A 14,138-nucleotide genomic window follows, 5' to 3' on the forward strand; every position below is an offset into this window, starting at 1 on the left:
GTTTTTATTTAGTCTCTTATAAGGTGCTTCCCTCGCTCCCTCCCCTTACATGTCCTTCTACTTATTTCCCAAGCTTATTTAAATATTCCTGCATGTTTTGTGTATTTTGTTTCTAAGGTTTTCTTGCCAGGACATATTCGGTACTTTTGCGGATTATTGGAGTAGGTCGGTACATCCCAGTTTCCCTCTCATTTTGATATTTTTTAGATATATATCATTACCTCAGTTTGGAACATCTTGTAAATATCCCTACTCAGGTTTTTAGGTGACTGATAGTTACACGAAGATCACTCACTCTTTTGATAAACATTACTCAGAATTAAAGATTAGAGGTCATAGTTTGCCTTAAGACTTGGGTGTGTAATAAATCATGACACTGAGCAGTTCATTCTTTCTCCTGCAGTAACAGCCCCTCTATCCATTTGTCAGCCTCCCTAAGAAAAGATGTATCAGTCCAATTCCTCGTATATTTAGAATAATATATGTTGAAGCTTCATTGACACTGAGGTTAAATTGAACCATGCAGTAACTGGTGTTGTATAAGGTAAGAGTGATTGATCTCTTACATTGTTTTAGAGATATTTATACATGTAATGAGAGAGTATCAATGAGGTGCTTTATGAGAACCTACTTACCTGGTATCATGGGTAACCAATCTGACATGACTATAGTTCAGTCTCTTATTTTTAAGGGTTATTTCTGGGTGGGAGGGGCCAGCCTAGGGTTTATGATATGATTATTGGTTAAATATGGGGTGGCATTGTTCAGGCCAGTGGTATGCATACAGTACTACTCGTGAGTGTGTTGAGACTAAAAAGTAATTATTAGTGGCATGCTTGAAGGATCTGTGGTGGAAAGTGGGGAATGGCCATGTGATGTCTGTATGAAGGTGTTGGCAGTAATTCAATAATGTACAGTGAGTGTGGGAGGGGGTTTCACAAGCAAAACTGCAATGTAAAAATGGCAGACTGTAGGATGTTGCTGATTTTAAGTGTGCCACATGTGCAAGTAAACATGTGGGTTTAGCAAAACTGGAGAAACTCAACATCGGAGGAGGTGCTGAAGCTAGCTAACTGAGAAGAAGTTTAAGAAACCATTGCTTTTATTGACAGTGAGATGAGAGAACCTTCTCATAGTATGAAAGGAAAGATGTATGTAGCCATTGTAAGAATTATGTTGCTGTATGGCAGTGAACATGAACATTGAAAGAGGATAGCATACATAGATTTGAGTTAGGTATCCTGCAGAAGTAAAGAAAATGGCCAGGGGATAGTGATGATTCTTGCAAGGAGTTATTGAAAGAAAAACACAGATACTCTGTATTGTACATCAAGTTTTGTAGTGCTGGGTAAAGAGGTCAGCAATCTTTTGGTTGAACCTGAGTACAGCATATAGCGCAAAAGATGTAAAGAGAACTTTGAAACATTACTAAATTTGGGGGAAGGGCATGAAAATATTGATATAGAGTAAGATGATGAGAATAGAAATGAAGACCCATGAAAGGAAATAAGTTATGAGGAAGTTGAGAAGGCATTCCAAGAAATGAAAAATTGAAAGACACCGGTGAATGATGAGCTATTGTTAGAAATGTTTTAAGCAGAAATCACTGAATGTATTATACTTGGTTGGAACCAAGAGAAGGTCCCACTATATTGGCAAAAAGCAATTGTCTGTCCAGGATTTAAGAAAGCAGTTGGAATACAGTCAACATGGGGGTTAAAAACTCCATATTAATGAAATTTGTGCTCTTGGAGGCTAAAACTTCACTAATGCACTTCCAGAAACACTAGACATTTAGAACAGCTTAATATTTACCTCTGGAGTGAGGCGATCGAGTGGATACAGCCCTCGGCTCCTGTTCTAGGGGTCGGTGGTTCGATCCCTGGACACTCTTAGTTCACCCAGCTGTAAATGGGTACCTAAGTTTAAAACTTGGGAAAGTGAATGTGGTCGAGTGCAGTACCAACCATACTGCCTTTGTGTACCGAAGGCCTAGTATACTGTGTGCTGTATCTACACTGTCCATAATGGGCAGTCATGCCTATGGGACCCATGGGTACCATACTACAGTATGGGTCAGTAGTGCCATCTCCTTATTATATTCAAGACCAAGTGCAACTTGCCAACTCATCCCACACTGTTACTACCGACCACATGTAGAATAGATGAAAAAAAGGTTAAAACATACAATATCATACTAAAATTTTTTTACTTGTGACAGACTAAACTATGTCAGTGATTGGCTGGCAGCTACATATACTGTATTATTGTTTATTTAAAATACTATTAACCTTACTATTACCAACCTAATTTGCTTCTGTTGTGTAAGTGCTATGTATGACAACCGGCATTGTTTTATGAAGAATTAACCACTTGTGTATTGAGTCTCCTCTCTGCTGAATAAAATTGTCTGGCAATAGCCAAATAAAATGGAAAAAGTAGTGTCCCTGTAGGTTATGTCAGTGTTTGGTAATTGGTTACACACCTAAAAGTCTATGCACAATTGCTACAGTATTAACTTTGCTATTATTGTATTTGCTGGTGTATAAGATGCATTTTTCCTCAGAAATATCCTTCAAAGTCAGTCCTAGGCTTATACACCAAAGTTATAATGTTAAGTACTGTGATGGTTGGTTGGCTATATGAGCCCTGATGCCACCAGGAACTTGAAGTCAAAATCTGTAACTCTTAGCCTCCCATTGAAGGATTAGTGTTTATCTACTGGTAGTTGTATGAAAATTTTTATTGTCTTTGTAATTTGTAAAATAATTGATAATATAGTGGATAAAGCCAATGAATAAGAACATATTCTCTGAGATGGTAACAGTGAGGAAGTAACTGTCTTCTGTGTATCCAACCATAAGTGCTATTTTTAACTTGTTGACTCTTGCCACATATACAGGTAGTTCTGCAATAACGCGATAATTGTGTTCTTGTAAAATATCGTGTTATAGAAAATCGCGTAATAGAAATAACAGGGCTTATGGAGAAAATAGGGTTAGGTGCAGATTACTCGAAATCGAAAAAATTTAGTAGTTAGCCTAACACAAAGGATAGCACAGTCTAAATAAATGTTACATTCATATCTAATAATGAAATCATACAGTAAATGTAACACTTTACCTTGAAAAAATATGAATGTAACTTGATGGGGGAGAAGGGTGATTTTGAGGTTGATAACATCGAGCTTCTCTTCAAGTGTTATATCCTTTCTTTTACGATCATCACCGGGAATTCTATCACCAGAACGCTTCTTGGAGATATTCTTCTTTACCATATTCACAATTAATACCACAAAATTGGAGAAATAGTAAGCAAAAATCGCGTAATAGCAAACAAGCGTTCGCGTTATACAAATATCGTTCCTAATTCATAAATCGCGTTAGAGCAAATTCGCGTTATCAAAACACGCGTTATAGCAGAACTCACTGTACTTTGCACTGTAACCCTAATTTTGAATCAATTTGATAATGGCGTTTGGAAAATTTCTCCTTTTTCTTCATTGGCTGCAGAAACTTTAATATTAGGTAACTTACATTGCTTCTTAAATCTATCAAACCTTCCATGGCTTGCTTGTATTGTTATCACCTCACTCTTACTGTTGTCTTACTTCAGGACATTATACAGCTTTAAACCTTTATTTTGTACTACTTGTTAACTTAATGTTTTGATGTGATTGGTGTTCAATCCACATGCTTAACAGCTTTTCCATTGATTCCATAATCAAATTGTGAGGACAACTATGTTGCATTTACAGTAATATAGGAACACTTTTATGGTTAGCTTATGCTGTATTTTGTATGGATTAGTATGAATTGTTCAGCATGTTCCTTCACTTCAGCTGAGAGTACACGTAATGTTTATCAGATGTTAACCAACAAATAGATTTTCTTTTTCTCTTGGGTGTAGAGGCACTGCTCTCACCGGCTAAACATTTTTAACTCAGAGTCATTAAGGAAAGATGCATTTATCAGGATAAACAATACAGTTCACCCAGATACATGAACACAATGGCAACTACACTGAGAGAGAGTAGATGCTGCCATAGAGGAATAACATATCAGGTGTTGCAAATGGCATCTCAGGGACTAGTGTAAACTGTTCCTATACTGTATTGACAAATTGTGTTAAGTGAAATTTTGTAAAATGAGGAGTGACTGTATAAACTTCATGCACAAATTTCTCCTGAGGTTGAATGATCTAGAGATTGACTGACATTCAAAGATGTTCTAGAATCCTGGTTCAGTCCCTCAAAGATAATATTGAGGTGTACTTTATGTATAATTGTTTGCAAGAAGAATTAAGGCTTTGTGGTGAAAGAAATATATTAAACCCCTATATGACTTTCCCAGTTGGTTGAGTGTATTTTGTCTCTTAATTGCTGGTAAATCCATTGTGGGATGGGGGTTAGAGGGGGTCGGCGTGGAATTAGAACAAGGATGAGGCTTTGAAAGATAGTAAAGAAAGATGGTCAGTTGAGTCTAGGCAATTATTGAATAGTGTTCCAGTAGAGTAAGATAGATCAAAGTTAGACCATACTAGAACTATATTAGAACAGGTTTGAATAAGTTGATTAAGCTATACTGTAATAGATTTTTGGTAAGATGAGAATAGGGGTAAAGTTGAGTTAAAATAAGGTTGGAAGAGGTTTTGATTAAGAACTAGGGTTTGATAATGTGGATTAGGCATGAATATGATGGTGTTAAGTCAGGAAAATATTGTGTTTGACTCGGTGAAATTGGAACGAGGATAGACGAGGAGGGAATGGGATAGGGAGTGTCACAACGAGACATTTAATATAGAAGATCTGAAGTTATTGCTGGGGGTAGTGATGAGATGAATAGCTAGTGGTAGATGAAGTTGTGTTGGGGTAAGGTTCTGCCTTGGGTAAGGGTAGGGGTAAGTTGGGGTTATAACAGTCAACAGTTTGGTGTTGATAGCAAAGTAGCACCACCACCACCACCTGTTAGTTTACTATTGCTGGTGTGGAGGGGTAGATAACGTGTTGCAATTAGCGAGGGCTAGCGGTAGGGGTGAAATTCCGCGGATTTTTTTTATTTTTTTTTTATTTATTTTTAACAAATGTGATACATAGGATGAATAGGTTACAGTTTATCAAATATTGAGAACTTTGTTTATTAAAAGAAGTAATGTTATTTGGATTTAATTGATGGCTTAATTTTATTGAAGCCTTGCCTTTAAAAAGAGAAGATATTAACAAGTGAACTACACATCTATTTTGGTGCCTAGCTGGTTGAAAGTTTCACCCATGGCTAGTGAGCAGTGGTGGATTATGCATTTAGCCACAATAATCACATGCCTACGAAGCCCCTAAAGTTAGGGCTTTGAGCATGTAGACCCATGTTGTAAATGATAAAACTAAATATTTATGATATTGTTATTTTTATTACCTTAAAAAGATGTTGCAACAACTAAAAAAAAAATAGCACAAAGTGAAGTAGAGGGCCTCAAAATCTTGGTCTAGAGGCCCCAGACACTATTAATCCACCACTGCTACTGAGTCACACATTATAGTGTTTTGGGGGGGGGGGGTAAAGGAAGTTGTAAATACGAAGATTGAGAATGTGAAATTGGGAGAAGCAAAGGTGTGTTATTTATTAGTGGGCAAAGGAAAGTATAATTTGTACGTAGGGAATGAATACAAAGATTTGTGAAAGAATAAAGAGACATTATAGGGAGAGTTGATTGGCGTATATCATAGGCGTACCGAAGGGGGGAGGGGGGCGTCCCCCCTTGAGCTAATAAGTTATACCAAATAACGCATTTTTAACTATATTTAAATATCACTAACAACGTCAAAAACAAAAGTAAAACAAAATTTTTAATCGTATTTCAACAAAACCTCGGTATGTTTAGTTTAAAGTTCGCCCCCCCCCTCTCTGTTAAATTTCTGGGTACGACACTGTAGTATAGGTCCGCCGAGTGGCACCAGCTGTCATCAGAGCCTCATGGGAGCGCCAGAGTTCAGCCCGACAGTCACATAATAACCGACGTGACACACTAGGCTAGGCATTGTACTGCGTCGTATTACAGCTGGTCCTCAGCATGACCTCTGTTGTGGGACGTGATAGGGGTCACTCACAGAGGACTAAAGCCCACTCTTAAGGCCGTCGACCGTATAGAAGCTTGGCTTAAAGTTCAAAATTAATGTGATGTTTGTGGATTGAATCTGGCAGTTGGTTCAGAGCTCACAGCTGTCCTGTCTCAACACACTGTATATTTTGGCTGCCCGTAATAGCTTTGTTTTGTACTTTTTTGATGGAAGCAAACAATTTTTGTTCTGGTTATACTGTACATGTACTGTATATTTTTAAGATTATATTACGATGAAGCTCTACAATTGTCGTACTATTAATACCATACAGGCATATACCACACAGCTGTAGTCAACAAAAAACACTTCCATATAAACAGGTCGTATGGCAGGCGACTAGGGTAGGTTAGGTTGAACTGTGTTATAATGGGATATTGTCAGAAAAATGTAATGATACACATACAGAGGATACCCAGGATACCCCACCCAAAATATCATTAGTGGTCATCCTGATAAGAGGTACATGTCTGTGTATGACCCCAGGAACAAGCTTAGTCGCTGGCCTCCTGCTGACCACTGAGCTATTTATTTGGTGTGCATGATTAAACTCCCTTAAGTAAATACAAAACTCATTGATTTTCGACGTCATTTTAACCGCCATCATTGTACCGTAGTATAGTTCCTCGGTTGGTCTGGGGAAGCTTGCAAAACCCAAGGCATCATTTGTCCTGTTAATCTGTTGTATGATGCAAGAATTATATTATTGCTTTTCTTTATTTGGTCTTTTAGAGGTTGTCAGGTAGCTTTAATTGTTCTGTTGTTTAATGAAGTTAGTGTTACAATGTAGATGTTTTGTTTATTGGCTCAGTAAAGTGTTGATAATATATACCATAATTACGTCAGATTTCTAGAACAGTAGAGTTAAGATTTCGGCTATAATATTAATATATCAGTTGTAGCTGCAGTATATATTTCATGCCTTTTGGTCACTATTTTGTGAAAGATAATTAACATGTCAGACAGGTGATGCCATATAATAATGCAGGTGACTTGTGGAACTGCTGTGTTGGTGCAGAATACATTTATATTTTGCTGAATAGCCGTTGATATACAATGTGCACCTTCCTTCCTCTTGTTGTTGTTGTTAGGTGTGTGTGATATGCACGGAAAATATAACATTAGCTTATAAAAAAGTTAAATTGAATAAAACATAAGAACATAGAGAAATAGACAAAATCATGGTGTTGACGAAAAGTGTCCAGCGTGGTGGTGGTGTAACGTCAACTATGATTCGCGGGACAAAAAAAAGACGAAGCCTTTAACTCAATCATTATGACAGTCTAGGTGTGTGGCAGTCACGTATGTCATACAACCACCAAATTCACACTTGTAGGACATCCCTATCTTATGAGTGTCAATGAAGGGAGGATGGATGAGTGGATGTCGTGTGGTAGAGTCGCCTCCTCCCTTCCGTCATCTGCCTTCATATTATTATTATTATTATTATTATTATTATTATTATTTATTTTTTATTATTATTATTATTATTTATTTTATTATTATTATTATTATTATTATTATTATTATTATTATTATTATTATTATTATTATTATTATTATGGTGTGCAATGACAAAGTAAAACAACATCTTAACTATGACAAAATTCGTGTGTATTAGTTTGGAATCCACTGAAATCACTTGTGGTAGTTATTAAATCAGTGAAATACAGTACATCTACGAACATAATTATCTAGTTCATTAGCGCCAGTCAGACTCGTTACTGCTATTACTATTATTATTGACAATAGCAAGAGGAATTTATTTGAAAGAGAATAAAGTTTACTGGTTGCAATGATGTATACATGTACAGGACTATATAGTTTAATTGAGGTTTTGTGGATATTGTTATGCTGTAGGAAGAGTGGATGTCATGGTGGGTGTGTGGCGGGCGGGTGTATGTTGTGGCGGGTGTGTGGAAGCTGGGTGTATATACTGTGTAGACTGTCGGGTGTGTGGCGGCTGGGTGTAAGGCGAGTAGCCCCAGGAGGGAGGTGCCCGCTGGTATGTGTTAGAAATGTTTGTGTTCGTTACTGGCGGAGGGAAGGGAGGGGGGTACAGGAACGGGGAGGGGGAGAGAAAGGTGAGGGTAGGGAAAGGGAAGTAGGGGTAGAGAATGAGGGAGTTAAGGGAGGAGTAGAGATTGAGGGAGTTAAGGGAGGAGTAGAGATTGAGGGAGTTTTAGGGAAGAAGAAACCAGCTGGCGGGGCAGTAGGTGAACCATAACCAGCTGTGTAAGATCTAGCGGGGCAGTTATGAACCTTTACGAGGGATCACCCGAGCCAGATGTAAGTGATAAGGTGATAACATGGGTAGAGAGCAGCTGTGTATTTATTAGAAGGGAAGGAGGGGTAGGAAGGGATGAATGAAGAATGTAAAGAGAGAGGAAGAGAGGGAAGGAGGGGTAGGAAGGAAGGGAGGAAGAAAGAAGGTAAACAAAGGAAGGGAGGGAGGGAGAGAAGTTGGAAGAAGGAAGGGAGGGAGGAAGGGGTAGGAAGGAAGGAAGAAGGGAGGGGGGAGTTAAGTCATCTGGTGAGAGATAGATGGGTAGACCTCAGCTGGGTGTGTGGGTAGAACATAAATTATCACGAGTAATTAGGAGGAAGATCAGCCAGTAGGGATCAGGGGGGCAGGGATCAGCAGCAGCAGGGCGGTTCCAGCTCCAGTATCGAGTGTGTCAGGTGTTGGCTAGATCCACACTCACTCTAGGTTAGGTTAGGTTTGGATTAGATTAGATTAGGTTAGGTTAGGTTAGACGGATGTAGGTGTTGTTGGGCATCGAGTTTCAGTAGTAACTTAATTGATGGTTTTATGTGTATATGAATATCTCAGTTTTTATGCGATTAATTTATTTTTTTCTTCACTTTTCTTGTACCTGATTCTGTTTCCAGTTAATTAATAGACAGTTTCATCACCAACATCCCACATAAGTTACGTAGACAAATGACATGTTAAACGGTGGCATTTTGTTGGAATCTCTAGTTTAAGTTTGTAGAGTCTCACCTTTGGTTACTGAGGAAGAATATACCTCAGACACAGTGGAAGACCTGATAATGTAGGTAATATCAGTGAAATTATTCCAGTTGCTCCGGTTTCACTAGGTTCCCCGGTTAGGTTAGGTTAGTAAACTTCCGTGGCTCCAAAATTTTACCGTCGTTGGATACGGAATTGCGCTATTATTCACAAGGTACACGAGTCATTGGTCAGCACTTGAATACATCGGCGGGTGTAAGATGATTAGCTGCTGTGGGCGTCCGATCATTGCTGTAAAGGTGATGTGATCAAGACAGTGGTATTAGACGATTATTGGTCAGCCACACAGCCAAGTATCGTGTTCTTGTATCGTATTTCTCGTAACTGTTCCCGTGTGAAGTCTCCCGAACCCAAAATTTAAGAACGCCAAATGATCTAGATGTTTACGATAATTTCCCTGACCGACTCTGAAATAACCAGACTCGGTGTTACAGTCAGATGTTAATTTCTATGTTTATGTTAGGAATTAGAGTAGTGTTTTTAATGTTAACTCTGCAATAAATACACCCGATAGCCTATGGCATAATGAGTATTGTAGTCTATTATTGTTGGTAAAAAGTAAGTTACGTTTTTGTCGAATATATAAAGATAAATTTTAGGTTATGGTAAAAGACGATCTCCTGTGTTTTGTGGGAGGGGTTATCGAGGTCGCGAGTGGGCTGGGTGTAATCTTAGTTAAAGCGCCGCCCCGTCCCGCGACCTGCCACTCACCACGCAGGACCTGTTGAACCACCCACACTGGTTCACACCCGGTCATATATTTTTTTTTAACCCTTAGAATTATAAAAGATAGATACAGGGTTATTTAAAGACTGTATAAGCGTATTTCTTAACCAGATCAGTGGGGGTATTGAACACTGCGTATGTACTTTCGTCTTTATCAGGAAAGTATAAGGACTTCTCTATCAGGAAAGTATAAGTATTTTCTTCTCTCAGGAAAGTATAAGGACTTTGTTTATATATATTTTTAAGAAAGCAGTAGTCCAGGAGGAGGAGGTGGGTCAGGTGTGAAGGGCTGTGTTTTAGAAAGGTAGTGTGTTGGTGCTAGTAGTGGTGAAAGGGGTGGGGGGGCAGGGGTGTATACAGACCAGGTAGGAGGGTCAGGGGTAAAGGGTGGTGGGGTGGTAGGAAAGGGGTGGGGGGCAGGGTGTATTATGACCAGGTAGGAGGGCCAGGGGGTAAAGGGTGGAATAGTGTGCCAGTCTTGTGTGCTTCAGGTAGTGCCATTGGGAAATTAGTTTTGGTATTTTAAGAGTATGTGTGTGTGTGTGTGTGTGTGTGTGTGTGTGTGTGTGTGTGTGTGTGAACGTATGTGTATGTGTTTGTATTTTTTCTTTTTATACTCATTTGGTATTTTTAGCGTTCTGTTACTATATATTTTCCCTTTACTCTTCTTAGTCAGAAATTCTGGTGACCAAACGAATGAACTGTTTGATGTGCGTGAGTGTCCGTGCGTTCGTAAACTTCAGCTAGTTAGTGTGTTGGCTTGAGCTTGTGGTTAGAGAACCCTTATCAAGATTTCACATTCATGATTTCACCGCTGGACTAACATACATAATGACTCGGGTGTTGAAGATTGCCCGATATTTTTTTTTTCCAGCCGATATACTTTTTTTTAATATTTTTCAGCCGATATACTTTTCTCAGCCTATGGGTTTTTATAATATTTTTCAGTGTTATATATTTTTTAATATTATTTCAACCGATTTACCTTTTTTTTTTAGATAATTTTTTCAGTCATAATACGTCGCCATGGATGATTAACCACCACATTGACCTGACTCACTCCACCCACCCACCCACCCACCACCCACCACCCCACCACCCACCTCCACCCACCATAGTAGAAGGCCTATACCTCTAGAACATATGCTTGTGTTGGCCTCGAGGGAGAGAGAGATAAGATGACGTTCTTGTCTCATAGTCTTGCAGTTTGTGTATCTGTGTCTCACGGTAAAGGCTTGCAATGTGGGAAATATTCCCAGTGACTATGGAGGTGTAGCAACTATTGTAATGGTGTGTGTGTGTGTGTGATATAGTACTTGGGGGGAATAGTTAAAGTAGGAGAGAGGGGAGGCTGGGGGGTGAATGAGGGTTGTGAGGTGAAGGAGGAGGAGGTGTCGATGGGTGAAGGAGGGTGTCGAGGGGGAAGGGGAGGGGGGGTGTCGGAGGTGTGAGGGATGGAGGTGTCGAGGGGTGGTTGGAGGGAGGAGTGTCGAGGGGTGAAGGAGGGAGAGTGGAGGCACTGGATGGAGGTGAGGTTCCACAGGGATCGAGACTGCCGGGGGGGCACTGCCCGATCCTGCCCTGACGACGGATCCTGTCACCATTTATCTTCCCTCTCTACTACACCTCTCTCTACTACACCTCCTCTCTCTACTACACCTCCCCACTTTCCTCTCTATCCCCCTCTCTCTACTACACCTCTCTACTACACCTCCCCTCTCTCTACTACACCTCTCTACACACCTCTCTCTACTACACCTCCTCTCTCTACTCTTCCCCTCTCTACTACACCTCCTCCCTCTCTACTACACTCTCCTCTCTCTCTTCCACACACCTCTCTCTCTACACCTCTCTCTCACACTCTCTCTACTACACCTCTCTCACACCTCTCTCTCTACTACACACCCCTCTCTCTACTACACCTCTCTCTCTACTACACCTCCTCCTCTCTATAACTCCCCCTCTACACCTCTCTACTACACCTCTCTCAACCTCACTACACCTCTCTGCACCCCCTCTACTACCCTCTACTACACCCCCCTCTACACACCTCCCTCCCCACACACACCTCTCCCCACACACACCTCTCTCACACCTCCCTCACTACACCCCCCACCTCTCCCCCACCTCACCTCTCACTACACCTCCTCTCTACTTTCACACCTCCTCTCTACTACACCTCTCTACCACACCTCTCTCTCATGACTCTCTACTACACCTCTCACTACACCTCTACTACACCTCTCTCTACTACACCCTCTCTCCCCCACCTCCCCCCCCTCACACCTCCCCCTCACACCCCCCACACACCTCCCCCCCTCTACACACCTCTCTCTCCACCTCACCCCCCTCTACACCCCCCACTCACCTCTACCACACCCCCTCACCAACCTCTCCCCACTACACCTCCACCCTCTCTACTACACCTCCCCCCTCTCTACTCCCCTCTCTTACACCTCACCACCCCCCCCCACCACACCTCCCTCCTCTACTACACCCCTCCCCCCCTCCCTCTCTACACACTTCTCTCTACTACACCTCCCCTCTCTCTCTACTACCTCCCCCCTCTCTCTCCTACCACCCCCCCCTCTCTCTCTACACCTCCCCCTCTCTCTACTACCCACCTCCCCCCCTCTCTCTACTACACCTCCCCCCCTCTCTCTACTACACCTCCCCCCCTCTCTCTCACTACCTCCCCCCTCTCTACTACCTCCCCCCTCTCTACTACCTCCCCCTCTCTCTTCCACCTCCCCCCCTCTCCCTACCTCCCCCTCTCTACCTCCCCTCTCTCTCTTACCTCACCCCCTCTCTCTCTACCTCTCCCCCTCTCTCTACTACCTCCCCTCTCTCTACTACCTCCCCTCTCTACTACACCTCTCCCCCTCTCTCTACTACACCTCCCCCCCCTCTCTCTACACACCTCCCCCCTCTCTACTACACCTCCCCCTCTCTACCTCCCCCTCTCTCTACTTCCCCCTCCCCCCTCTCTCTGCTTCACCTCCCCCCCTCTCTCATTACACCTCCCCTCTCTCTCCCCACCTCCCCCCTCTCTCTACTACACCTCCCCCTCTCTACTACACCTCCCCCTCTCTCTACTACACCTCCCCTCTCCTACTACCTCCCCCCCCCTCTCTACTACACCTCCCCCTCTCTACTACACCTCCTCCTTCCCCTCTCTACTACACCTCCCCCTCTCTACCCACCTCCCCTCTCTCCTCCCCCCACCTCTCTCCCCTCTCCCCTCTCTCTACTACACCTCCCCTCTCTACTACCTCCCCCCTCTCTCTACTACACACCTCCCCTCTCTCTCCCCACACCTCCCCCTCTCTCCTACACCTCCCCTCCTCTCTACTACCTCCCCTCTCTCTCCTACCTCCCCTCCTCTCTACCTCCCCTCTCTCTACTACCTCCCCTCCCTCTACCCCACACCTCCCCCCTCTCTCTACTACACCTCCCTCCCTCTCTACTACACCTCCCCCTCTCTACTACACCTCCCTCCCTCTCTACTACACCTCCCCCCTCTCTCTACTACACCTCCTCCCTCTCTCCTCTCTCTACTACACCTCCCCTCTCTCTCTACTACACCTCCCCTCCCTCTCTACTACACCTCCCCCTCTCTCTCACCCCACCCTCCCCTCTCTCTTCCACCTCCCCCCTCTCTCTACACCTCCCCCTCCTCTCTACTACACCTCCCCCCTCTCTCTACCTACACCTCCCCTCCCTCTCCCCACCTCCCCCTCTCTCCCCCCCACCTCCCACTCCCCTCTCTCTACCACCTCCCTCTCTCTACTACCTCCTCCTCTCCCCTCTCTCACTACCTCCCCCTCCTCTCTACTACCTCCCTCCTCTCTCTACTACACCTCTCCTCTCTACTACCTCCCCTCCCTCTCTACTACACCTCCTCCCTCTCTACACCTCCTCCCTCTCCCCTCCTCTCTACTACACCTCCCTCCCCTCTCTACTACACCTCCTCCTCTCTCTACTACACCTCCTCCTCTCTACTACACCTCCCACTCCCTCTCTCTACACCTCCTCCTCTCTCTACTACACCTCCTCCCTCTCCCTCTCTCTACTACACCTCTCCCTCTCCTCTCTCTACTACACCTCCCCCCTATGTAAATTTAAAAATCTTATTTAAATAGAAAAATCCAGCTAGGGAGTAGCAACAACACCACCACCTCCACCACCCCACTACCTCCCACCAACACCACCTCCTGCACCTCCACCTCCACCAACACCTCCACCTGTCTGAGCCTAGTGTTGGAG

Source organism: Homarus americanus, unplaced genomic scaffold (assembly GCF_018991925.1).
Source record: "Homarus americanus isolate GMGI-L3 unplaced genomic scaffold, GMGI_Hamer_2.0 scaffold27875, whole genome shotgun sequence".
Classification (NCBI taxonomy): domain Eukaryota; kingdom Metazoa; phylum Arthropoda; class Malacostraca; order Decapoda; family Nephropidae; genus Homarus; species Homarus americanus.